General features: G+C 39.7%; 1 pseudogene; it reads left to right on the top strand.

Moving 5' to 3' along the window:
- Nucleotides 1–245: 245 nt before the first annotated feature.
- LOC128651521 (glutamate dehydrogenase, mitochondrial-like) lies at nucleotides 246–10,326 on the top strand (annotated as a pseudogene).
- Nucleotides 10,327–11,327: the final 1,001 nt, after the last annotated feature.

The following is an 11,327-nucleotide window of genomic DNA, read 5'->3' as shown; positions in this document are numbered from 1 at the left end:
GCTATTCCTTTGGAAGACAGTACTTCTTTTAAAGACCCTTTAGATAGAAAAGTACGTCTTTTCATAGAAGGGCCTTTTTACAAGCAGGGTATTTGCTGCTGCTTCTACTTACTGGTTCAATAAAGCACAAACTGGAGCACCAGAAATCATTCATGTTCTTTATTAAAACTTGGTACTGCGCTCCCGGCCGGTCCTCGCGCTGTCAGTGTTTGCGCGGCCTCGGTCACCTCAAGTCAGGTTCAGTCATGTATCGATACCTGGGAGAGTTGGTATCCCGGGGCGGTGGTGCCCTGGCATCCTGCGCCTCAGATGCCGCCCTGCCAGCGGCCACAACCGGCTTTCTCCGCTGCTACAGTCAGGCCGTAGATACCGAAGATGACCCCAACTTCTTCAAGATGGTGGAGGGCTTCTTCGACAGAGGCGCAGGTATCGTGGAGGACAAGCTAGTGGAGGACTTAAAGACCAGAGAGACCGAGGAGCAGAAGCGGCACCGGGTGAGGGGTATCCTGCGTATTATCAAGCCCTGCAACCACGTCCTGAGCGTCAGCTTTCCCATCAAGCGGGACAACGGCGAGGGCTACAGGGTGCAGCACAGCCAGCACCGGACTCCCTGCAAGGGAGGTATTCGTTACAGCACAGATGTTAGTGTTGATGAAGTCAATGCATTGGCATCTTTGATGACTTATAAATGTGCTGTAGTATATGTGCCTTTTGGTGGAGCCAAAGCTGGTGTAAAAATTAACACAAGGAATTATTCAGATGCTGAATTATAGAAAATAACTTGAAGATTTACCATAGAACTAGCAAAGAAAGGATTCATCGGCCCTGGTATTGATGTCCCTGCACCTGACATGAGCACTGGAGAACGAGAGATGTCCTGGATTGCAGATACTTATGCCAATACCATTGGACACACAGATATCAATGCTCATGCTTGTGTGACTGGGAAGCCAATAAGCCAAGGAGGTATTCATGGACGTATATCAGCCACTGGTCGAGGAGTCTTCCATGGCATTGAGAATTTTATTAATGAAGCTTCATACATGAGCCAGTTGGGAATAACGCCTGGCTTTGGTGACAAGACCTTTGCAATACAGGGATTTGGTAATGTGGGTTTACACTCCATGAGGTATCTCCACCGGTTTGGTGCCAAATGTGTTGGCATTGGTGAAATTGATGGCACAATCTGGAACCCTAATGGTATTGACCCGAAAGAACTTGAAGATTACAAACTGCAACATGGAACTATTGTTGGGTTCCCAAAAGCTCAATGTAAGCAAGGGGAGAAATGGTTGACACTGAAGTCCGTGTGTGAGTAAAGTAAGCCAAGCCTGGCACCGGGACTTAGTTTGACACAAACACCCCCAAACAGTTGTATTATGAGCCAAAATAGAGAGGTGTACCTGTAGCACCGAAGTGAGAAAGTCCTTGCAAAAACGGAACAACATCCGATGGCAGCGTGTCTGCCGACTTCTCTTCCTTCCGCCTCTCGCAAAACCCGGTCTGCAGCTCGATACGCGTCACCGCGTGACGTAAGAGAAGGGGGGGGGGGTGAGAGGTCAGCGTATTCACCCGGTCCGGCAGTAAATGAGGAGTTAGAAACCTGGACTCAAATGCTGGTAAAAGACATCAAAATGAAGAGGTAGAGTCCCAGGTAAATGAAGTAAAAACAATCCTTTATTGAAAACGTTAAAAGGAAAATTCTTGTGAGACGCAGCTCACTCGGTCCTAACAACAGCCTTGGTGGAGGAGTAGAAGGAGCGTAGCACCAGTGGCTTACATGTTTCAGCTAAATGCCGTAATCATAGCCTAAGGTGCTATGTCTCTAAGGTAGTTTTGACAGGTAAAAAACAATCTAATTGGCTAAAACACTAAAAGGTATAATTAAAAGAAACGCCCAATCTAACACACCTTGATTGCACAATAAAGTTAACCCTATGTATGCCTTATATATATCAAATACAGAATATAAAACAGCAAGAATCCTTTTGAGAATATAAGTGAAGTGGAAAGTAACACAATAGCAACTTGGGTAATGGCACATTGTAGAATATGGATAAGAGTATTGACCTATATTTCTGTTAATAGCAAGCTGGAATATACAGCTTACATTAGCTTCAATAAATATGATAACAAAACTAGTATAGGAAATTGATATTAATATAATAACAAAATGGTCCATGCCACAAACACAGTACCTCTAGTTAGTATATCAGTCTATCTGTTACATGTGGTGTTCAAAAATAGTCAAAGCAAAAATACAAATGAATGAATATAAATAAATGAATATAAGATACAAGCAAAGAGAGGGTAAAAGGAGCAAGTTTCAGGTCACTAACACTATGTATAAGTGTGTATGATATAAAGAGCATAAATATATCAGTATCATACCTAGACCACTCATAAATACCCCCTCTGCTTATAGCTATACTAATGATATGTAGTATGTAGATATGTGAATTTGAAAATATGTTAATGTATATGTGTTCACTCCCAAAAAATTGATCAAATCAAATTTGGAGTTAAGACCTTGGGGAAGTCTAGTTTTTAATTGAAAGATCCAATAGGTTTCACGTTTAGCTAGAACTTTGTCTATTGGATCTTTCAATTAAAAACTAGACTAAGGGTAAACAAGTGATAATGGAGAATAAACATGTCAAATTCATTAGAGATAAGACAGATTATTTGAAAGATTCAGTTTATTTGTGGAGTAAAAAACAAAGAAGAGAATATAGACGTAATACACCTAAATCCAATAAACAGAAAGGCAAACGCAGAAATCGCAATAGACACAATAAATCTGTAACTTTCACAGACAGTGATACAGACAGATCTGACAAATCTTCAGATGAAAACCTTTCTGCTAGTGAGGAAGAGGTGGGCACACTCACACGAATCAATACAATGACCAACCAACAGTCAGGTATATTAAAGACGGCTCCTCAAACTGTATCCACTGTCAACAACACATCATTAGGCACAAACTCTACAGATAAAAGACAAACTGGTGCACATAGAGCCAAATATGCTGCAACTAACACTAATACTAATATACACACTCCTTATACACACATAGGCACTAGTAACAGTATGTGTGATCAATCCACTCTAGAACAGGTTTTTCCTTTGGCACAGACACCACAGGGAATAGGAGTCACATCACAAGCCAATCTAGACAATTCAGACAGGTATCCGGTGAGGGGAAATCGTACTCAAACGAAATACAAGTAGATTCAGTTATTAATCTATCTTCCCTTCAACTTACCAAAGATCAGCTAGAATTACTTAGCTTAGGTCTAGGTTTTGCTCCTACGACAAAATTTTATATATTTCAGACAATGATAGATGTGAATCGTCTTGTCAGAAACATTACTTTGAAAAAACATTTTTCTACCAATGCTTCAGAATGTACACTGTATAGTGATAACCCGATCTCCAATCCACATACCATAGAATCCTTTACTGAAGCATGTGACGTTCTTAATTTGCAACATTTATACTCTGAATCTTCCTCTAATCAGGGAACCATCAACAATGCTGCCACCTTTAAGGAAAAATCAAAATTTTATCCAATTCAAAGTAGGGGTCAGATCATAGAGACATTTCACTCTCGGGTAGAACGAGATTTACAAACTCTTAATGACAATCCTACAGGTTATACTCAAAACTTGCCGAAAAGATTGAGGCAAGCTATGAGCACATTACAAAATGACACTAGTATTGTCATACGTCCGGCCGATAAAGGTGGCAGCATTGTTGTTCTAAATAAATCAGATTATGTAGCAGAAGCACATCGCCAACTGAATAATCCACAGGAATATATTCCTTTGACCACTAATCCCACAGCCAGATTCAAAAGGGAACTCCTTGAAATTTTGGATGATGGTGTGGAACATGGGTTTCTGAATGAACAGACTGCTTCATTTCTGTATGTACAACATCCCAAGACACCCATGTTCCATCTATTTCCAAAGGTTCACAAATCTTTAATCGATGTCAAGGGACGCCCCATTGTTAGTGGGGTAGATTCCCTATTAGAGAGACTTTCATCTTGGCTTGATACTATTCTGTAACCTTTAGTGAATACCTTACTTTCCTATACTAAGGATACAAAACACATTATCAACTTATTGTCAAATCTAAAGTGGAAAGATAATTTTTTGTGGGTTACAATAGATGCAGTCTCTTTGTACTCATCTATACCCCACTCAGAAGGTATCAAGGCTATAAAGTTCTTTTTAGTCAACTATACAGATTATACTGAAAACTTTCAGAGATTTATCATTCGTGTGCTAGAATTTCTACTTACACACAATTTCTTCTGCTTTGAGACTGATTTTTTTCTCCAGAAAAGAGGTACAGCAATGGGGGCAAAATTTGCCCCCTCATATGCGAATCTGTACCTTGGCTATTGGGAAATCAACTGCATTTATGGAGATGGTAATCCTTACAGGTCATCTATGTATTTCTATAAGAGATATATAGATGACCTGCTTTGTATTTGGTCTGGACCTTCAGATGAGGTGCCTAAATTTGTCTCTTGGCTGAATCAGAATGAGTTGAACTTGAGCTTCACCTTCATCTCTGATACTGTCAACATTGACTACCTTGACTTAACCCTAAGTGGCAATTGTGATGGCACAATTTCCACAAAGGTTTTCCGCAAGCCAATAACAGGCAATACACTCTTGCATGCAAGCTCCTGTCATCCCACCAACACTGCTTATGCTGTGGCGAAAGGCCAGTTTATGAGGATAAAAAGGAATTGCAGCAGAGAGGAAGATTACAAACATGAGGCTAGTCAATTAGAAAATAGACTTAGATCTAGACAATACTTTAAAAGACATATCAAACAGGCAAGACAACAGGTGGACCTTATCCCCAGACAGTCTATGTTACTTGATAGATGTAAGAACACTAATAGTAACTTTCAAGGTGTATACTTTGTTACTGAATTTAGTGCTCAATACTCTGAAGTTTGCAATATAATCAAAAAACACTTTCCCCTATTAATTGCAGATGACAAGTTAACAGATGTAGTAAAAAATGGTATTAGATGCTCTTACAAGAAATGCGCCACTCTAGCTTCTATACTTTCTCCTACACAACTTAGGCCCACCACACAACATACTAGCTCTTGGCTGAGACATCAGGGCATGTATAAATGTGGACACAAAAAGTATAGGCCATGTGACTATGTACAAACCACGAGTGAGTTTAGATCTACTGTAACAGGGACTACTTATTCCATTAAATCCTGTTTAAACTGTACTAGTACCTATGTCATATACCTTGTCACTTGCATTCTCTGTAACGTTCAATATGTTGGTCTCACGTCTAGGGATGTCAATTCAAGAATAAGAGAACATATCTCCTCCCTAACAAGGGGCAAGGCCACAACTCCCCTAGTGCAACATTTTGCCACCAAACACAATTGTAGCCTAGACTCCTTCAGATGGACAGCTATTGAACAAGCTAAAGTCCCTAATAGGGGGGTGATATAGACAAAGTTCTAGCTAAACGTGAAACCTATTGGATCTTTCAATTAAAAACTAGAGTTATCCAAGGTCTTAAATCCAAATTTAATTTGATCAATTTTTGGGAGTGAACACATATACATTAACATATTTTCAAATTCACATATCTACATACTACATATCATTAGTATAGCTATAAGCAGAGGGGGTATTTATGAGTGGTCTAGGTATGATACTGATATATTTATGCTGTTTATATCATACACACTAATACATAGTGTTAGTGACCTGAAACTTGCTCCTTTTACCCTCTCTTTGCTTTTATCTTATATTCATTTATTTATATTCATTCATTTGTATTTTTGCTTTGACTATTTTTGAACACCACATGTAACAGATAGACTGATATACTAACTAGAGGTACTGTGTTTGTGGCATGGACCATTTTGTTATTATATTAATATCAATTTCCTATACTAGTTTTGTTATCATATTTATTGAAGCTAATGTAAGCTGTATATTCCAGCTTGCTATTAACAGAAAACAGAATTTATGCTTACCTGATAAATTACTTTCTCCAACGGTGTGTCCGGTCCACGGCGTCATCCTTACTTGTGGGATATTCTCTTCCCCAACAGGAAATGGCAAAGAGTCCCAGCAAAGCTGGTCACATGATCCCTCCTAGGCTCCGCCCACCCCAGTCATTCGACCGACGGACAGGAGGAAATATATATAGGAGAAACCATATGATACCGTGGTGACTGTAGTTAGAGAAAATAATTCATCAGACCTGATTAAAAAACCAGGGCAGGCCGTGGACCGGACACACCGTTGGAGAAAGTAATTTATCAGGTAAGCATAAATTCTGTTTTCTCCAACATAGGTGTGTCCGGTCCACGGCGTCATCCTTACTTGTGGGAACCAATACCAAAGCTTTAGGACACGGATGAAGGGAGGGAGCAAATCAGGTCACCTAAATGGAAGGCACCACGGCTTGCAAAACCTTTCTCCCAAAAATAGCCTCCGAAGAAGCAAAAGTATCAAATTTGTAAAATTTGGCAAAAGTGTGCAGTGAAGACCAAGTCGCTGCCTTACATATCTGGTCAACAGAAGCCTCGTTCTTGAAGGCCCATGTGGAAGCCACAGCCCTAGTGGAGTGAGCTGTGATTCTTTCAGGAGGCTGCCGTCCGGCAGTCTCATAAGCCAATCGGATAATGCTTTTAAGCCAAAAGGAAAGAGAGGTAGAAGTCGCTTTTTGACCTCTCCTTTTACCAGAATAAACAACAAACAAGGAAGATGTTTGTCTGAAATCTTTGGTAGCCTCTAAATAGAATTTTAGAGCACGGACTACGTCCAAATTGTGTAACAAACGTTCCTTCTTTGAAACTGGATTCGGACACAAAGAAGGTACAACTATCTCCTGGTTAATATTTTTGTTGGAAACAACCTTCGGAAGAAAACCAGGCTTAGTACGCAAAACCACCTTATCTGCATGGAACACCAGATAGGGCGGAGAACACTGCAGAGCAGATAACTCTGAAACTCTTCTAGCAGAAGAAATTGCAACCAAAAACAAAACTTTCCAAGATAATAACTTAATATCTACGGAATGTAAGGGTTCAAACGGAACCCCTTGAAGAACTGAAAGAACTAGATTTAGACTCCAGGGAGGAGTCAAAGGTCTGTAAACAGGCTTGATCCTAACCAGAGCCTGAATAAATGCTTGAACATCTGGCACAGCTGCCAGTCTTTTGTGAAGTAAAACAGATAAAGCAGAGATCTGTCCCTTCAGAGAACTTGCAGATAATCCTTTCTCCTAACCTTCTTGTAGAAAGGATAGAATCTTAGGAATTTTTATCTTGTTCCATGGGAATCCTTTAGATTCACACCAACAGATATATTTTTTCCATATTTTATGGTAAATTTTTCTAGTTACAGGCTTTCTAGCCTGAGTCAGAGTATCTATTACAGAATCTGAAAACCCACGCTTTGATAAAATCAAGCGTTCAATCTCCAAGCCGTCAGCTGGAGGGAAACCAGATTCGGATGTTCGAATGGACCTTGAACAAGAAGGTCCTGTCTCAAAGGTAGCTTCCATGGTGGAGCCGATGACATATTCACCAGGTCTGCATACCAAGTCCTGCGTGGCCACGCAGGAGCTATCAAGATCACCGAAGCCCTCTCCTGATTGATCCTGGCTACCAGCCTGGGAATGAGAGGAAACGATGGGAATACATAAGCTAGGTTGAAGGTCCAAGGTGCTACTAGTGCATCTACTAGAGTCGCCTTGGGATCCCTGGATCTGGACCCGTAGCAAGGAACCTTGCAGTTCTGACGAGACGCCATCAGATCCATGTCTGGAATGCCCCATAATTGCGTTATTTGGGCAAAGATTTCCGGATGGAGTTCCCACTCCCCCGGATGGAATGTATGACGACTCAGAAAATCCGCTTCCCAATTTTCTACTCCTGGGATGTGGATTGCAGACAAGTGGCAGGAGTGATCCTCCGCCCATTGAATTATTTTGGTCACTTCTTCCATCGCCAGGGAACTCCTTGTTCCCCCCTGATGATTGACATATGCAACAGTCGTCATGTTGTCTGATTGAAACCTTATGAATTTGGCCTTTGCTAGTTGAGGCCAAGCTTTGAGAGCATTGAATATCGCTCTCGGTTCCAGAATGTTTATCGGGAGAAGAGATTCTTTAAATTTCAAACTGAAAACACTTTATTACTGAATATGTGAAAAAGTATGAAGGAATTGTTCAAAATTCACCAAAATTTCACCACAGTGTCTTAAAGCATTAAAAGTATTGCACACCAAATTTCAGAACTTTAACCCTTAAATTAACGGAACCGGAGCCGTTTTTACATTTAACCCCTATACAGTCCCAGCTATATGCTTTGCTGAGACCCAACCAAGCCCAGAGGGGAATACGATACCAAATGATGCCTTCTATAAGCTTTTTCAGTGATTCTTAGCTCCTCACACATGCATCTGCATGCCTTGCTCTCCAAAAACAACTGCGCATTAGTGGCGCGAAAATGAGGCTCTGTCTATAACTAGAAAAGGCCCCCATCTGAAAAAGGTGTCCAACACAGTGCCTGCCGTTTTTCTAAACAATCCCCAAGATTATAATAACCATTAATAGTTAGAATCTGCAAAATATGCCTAGTAAAGCAATCGTTTTAGCCCAGAAAAATGTCTACCAGTTTTTTAAGCCCTTATGAAGCCCTTTATTCTTTTATTTAACTAAGAAAATGGCTTACCGGTCCCCATAAGGGGAAATGACAGCCTTCCAGCATTACATGGTCTTGTTAGAAATATGGCCAGCCATACCTTAAGCAGAAAAGTCTGCTAACTGTTTCCCCCAACTGAAGTTACTTCATCTCAACAGTCCTGTGTGGAAACAGCAATCGATTTTAGTAACTTCTGCTAAAATCATCTTCCTCTTACAAACAGAAATCTTCATCTTTTTTCTGTTTCAGAGTAAATAGTACATACCAGCACTATTTTAAAATAACAAACACTTGATTGAAGAATAAAAACTACATTTAAACACCAAAAAACTCTTAACCATCTCCGTGGAGATGTTGCCTGTGCAACGGCAAAGAGAATGACTGGGGTGGGCGGAGCCTAGGAGGGATCATGTGACCAGCTTTGCTGGGACTCTTTGCCATTTCCTGTTGGGGAAGAGAATATCCCACAAGTAAGGATGACGCCGTGGACCGGACACACCTATGTTGGAGAAATATAGGTCAATACTCTTATCCATATTCTACAATGTGCCATTACCCAATTTGCTATTGTGTTACTTTCCACTTCACTTATATTCTCAAAAGGATTCTTGCTGTTTTATATTCTGTATTTGATATATATAAGGCATACATAGGGTTAACTTTATTGTGCAATCAAGGTGTGTTAGATTGGGCGTTTCTTTTAATTATACCTTTCAGTGTTTTAGCCAATTAGATTGTTTTTTACCTGTCTTAACTACCTTAGAGACATAGCACCTTAGGCTATGATTACGGCATTTAGCCGAAACATGTAAGCCACTGGTGCTACGCTCCTTCTACTCCTCCACCAAGGCTGTTGTTAGGACCGAGTGAGCTGCGTCTCACAAGAATTTTCCTTTTAACGTTTTCAATAAAGGATTGTTTTTACTTCGTTTACCTGGGACTCTACCTCTTCATTTTGATCCCAAAAGCTCAGCCATATGATGGAAGCATCCTGGAAGCAGATTGTGACATTCTTATTCCTGCTGCCAGTGAGAAACAACTGACAAAGTACAATGCACACAGGATAAAAGCCAAGATAATAGCAGAAGGTGCAAATGGGCCTACAACTCCAGAAGCTGACAATTTTCCTTGAGAGAAATATAATGGTTATTCCTGATTTGTACCTAAATGCCGGTGGTGTAACAGTATCATATTTTGAGTGGCTGAAAAATCTCAATCATGTCAGCTATGGAAGATTAACATTCAAATATGACTCCAACTATCACTTGCTTATGTCTGTCCAGGAAAGCTTAGAAAGAAAATTTGGCAAACATGGAGGAACTATACCGGTTGTGCCAACAGCAGAATTCCAAGCTAGAATATCAGGTGCGTCTGAGAAGGATATTGTACATTCTGGCTTGGCATACACCATGGAGAGATCTGCAAGGCAAATTATGCGCACTGCTAGGAAATACAATTTGGGATTGGACTTGAGAACTGCCGTCTATGTCAATGCCATAGAGAAAGTATTCAAGGTGTACAATGAAGCTGGCTTGACTTTTACATAGACGAGAGCATTTAAATGGCTGCCATCCTATTAAACAAAAAAAAAAACATACGTTTACATATAACCACAAGACTTCTTTCTCTTCCTTTAAGCCTCAGTATGAGGAAACTAAATTTTAAAAACTTCCATCCCTGTCTTTAGTCAATTCAGTGTTGTGCTATTGGTGTAGGCTAAAACTAGTAGCCTAAAGCATAAGGATAGCAAGCTAAGCTTAGCTGACTATTGACCCATCAAATTGTGTTGTTTTTTTTTATAGCCAGTTGCATAACTATAAAGTTTATTTTTGCAACGCCACAATGTTGATATGCAGTAGTATGTGACATGGTTACATCTCATTGTTCTAACTGGCCAGGAGACTTTTTTCAGTTTGACGACTTGCTGCATAATCTTCCTAGGTGTGGGTTTTTTATTTTTACTACATTTTGGAGATTTACACTTTAGACGGACATTGAATAAAGTCTTCTACAATTCACAATTAGAGCTGGTATTTACTTTAGGAAAACCATTGCAGCCTGTATATTTATGTTGCGTTAAACATAATCGGCCTCGGAGTTTTTCAGGAAAGTCTTACTATGACTTTTTGAACATGTAACGTCTGCAGGCTTTATCCCTTGACTTGCTGCTGAAATGAAATATGGTGTATTCATATTTCAAAAGTAAAAATGTAACATCTAGAATTTTATTTCACTAGTATATGCAAATGAACAAAGCTGGAATACATAGAAGCATTTTTAAAAATAATGTTGTACAGAACTGTATCTACACATCAGTCATAAGGCATGTTTTTTGTTAATGTTTGTTTTTCTCCCATTTTTGTTAATGTTGTGGTGTTTTTTTTTGTTTTTTTTTACTTAAAATGGCCAAGGTAGTATATAATTCTGAATTTTTTTTATTTTCTATTTATAAACTTGTATGTCTCATTTTATTCTTTACATAATTATGTTGGCATCTGCAACCACTCAATATAAGCAACTAGTAATTCAGGATTGTTTTAAACTAATCCTACAGCAATCTGCCACTAGTTTCAAAAGGTTTAGCAAACTGACTTGTTACATTGGTTTTCTG

Source organism: Bombina bombina, chromosome 3 (genome assembly GCF_027579735.1).
Source record: "Bombina bombina isolate aBomBom1 chromosome 3, aBomBom1.pri, whole genome shotgun sequence".
Taxonomy (NCBI): Eukaryota; Metazoa; Chordata; class Amphibia; order Anura; family Bombinatoridae; genus Bombina; species Bombina bombina.
This window is presented reverse-complemented; position numbering and strand designations above follow the sequence as displayed.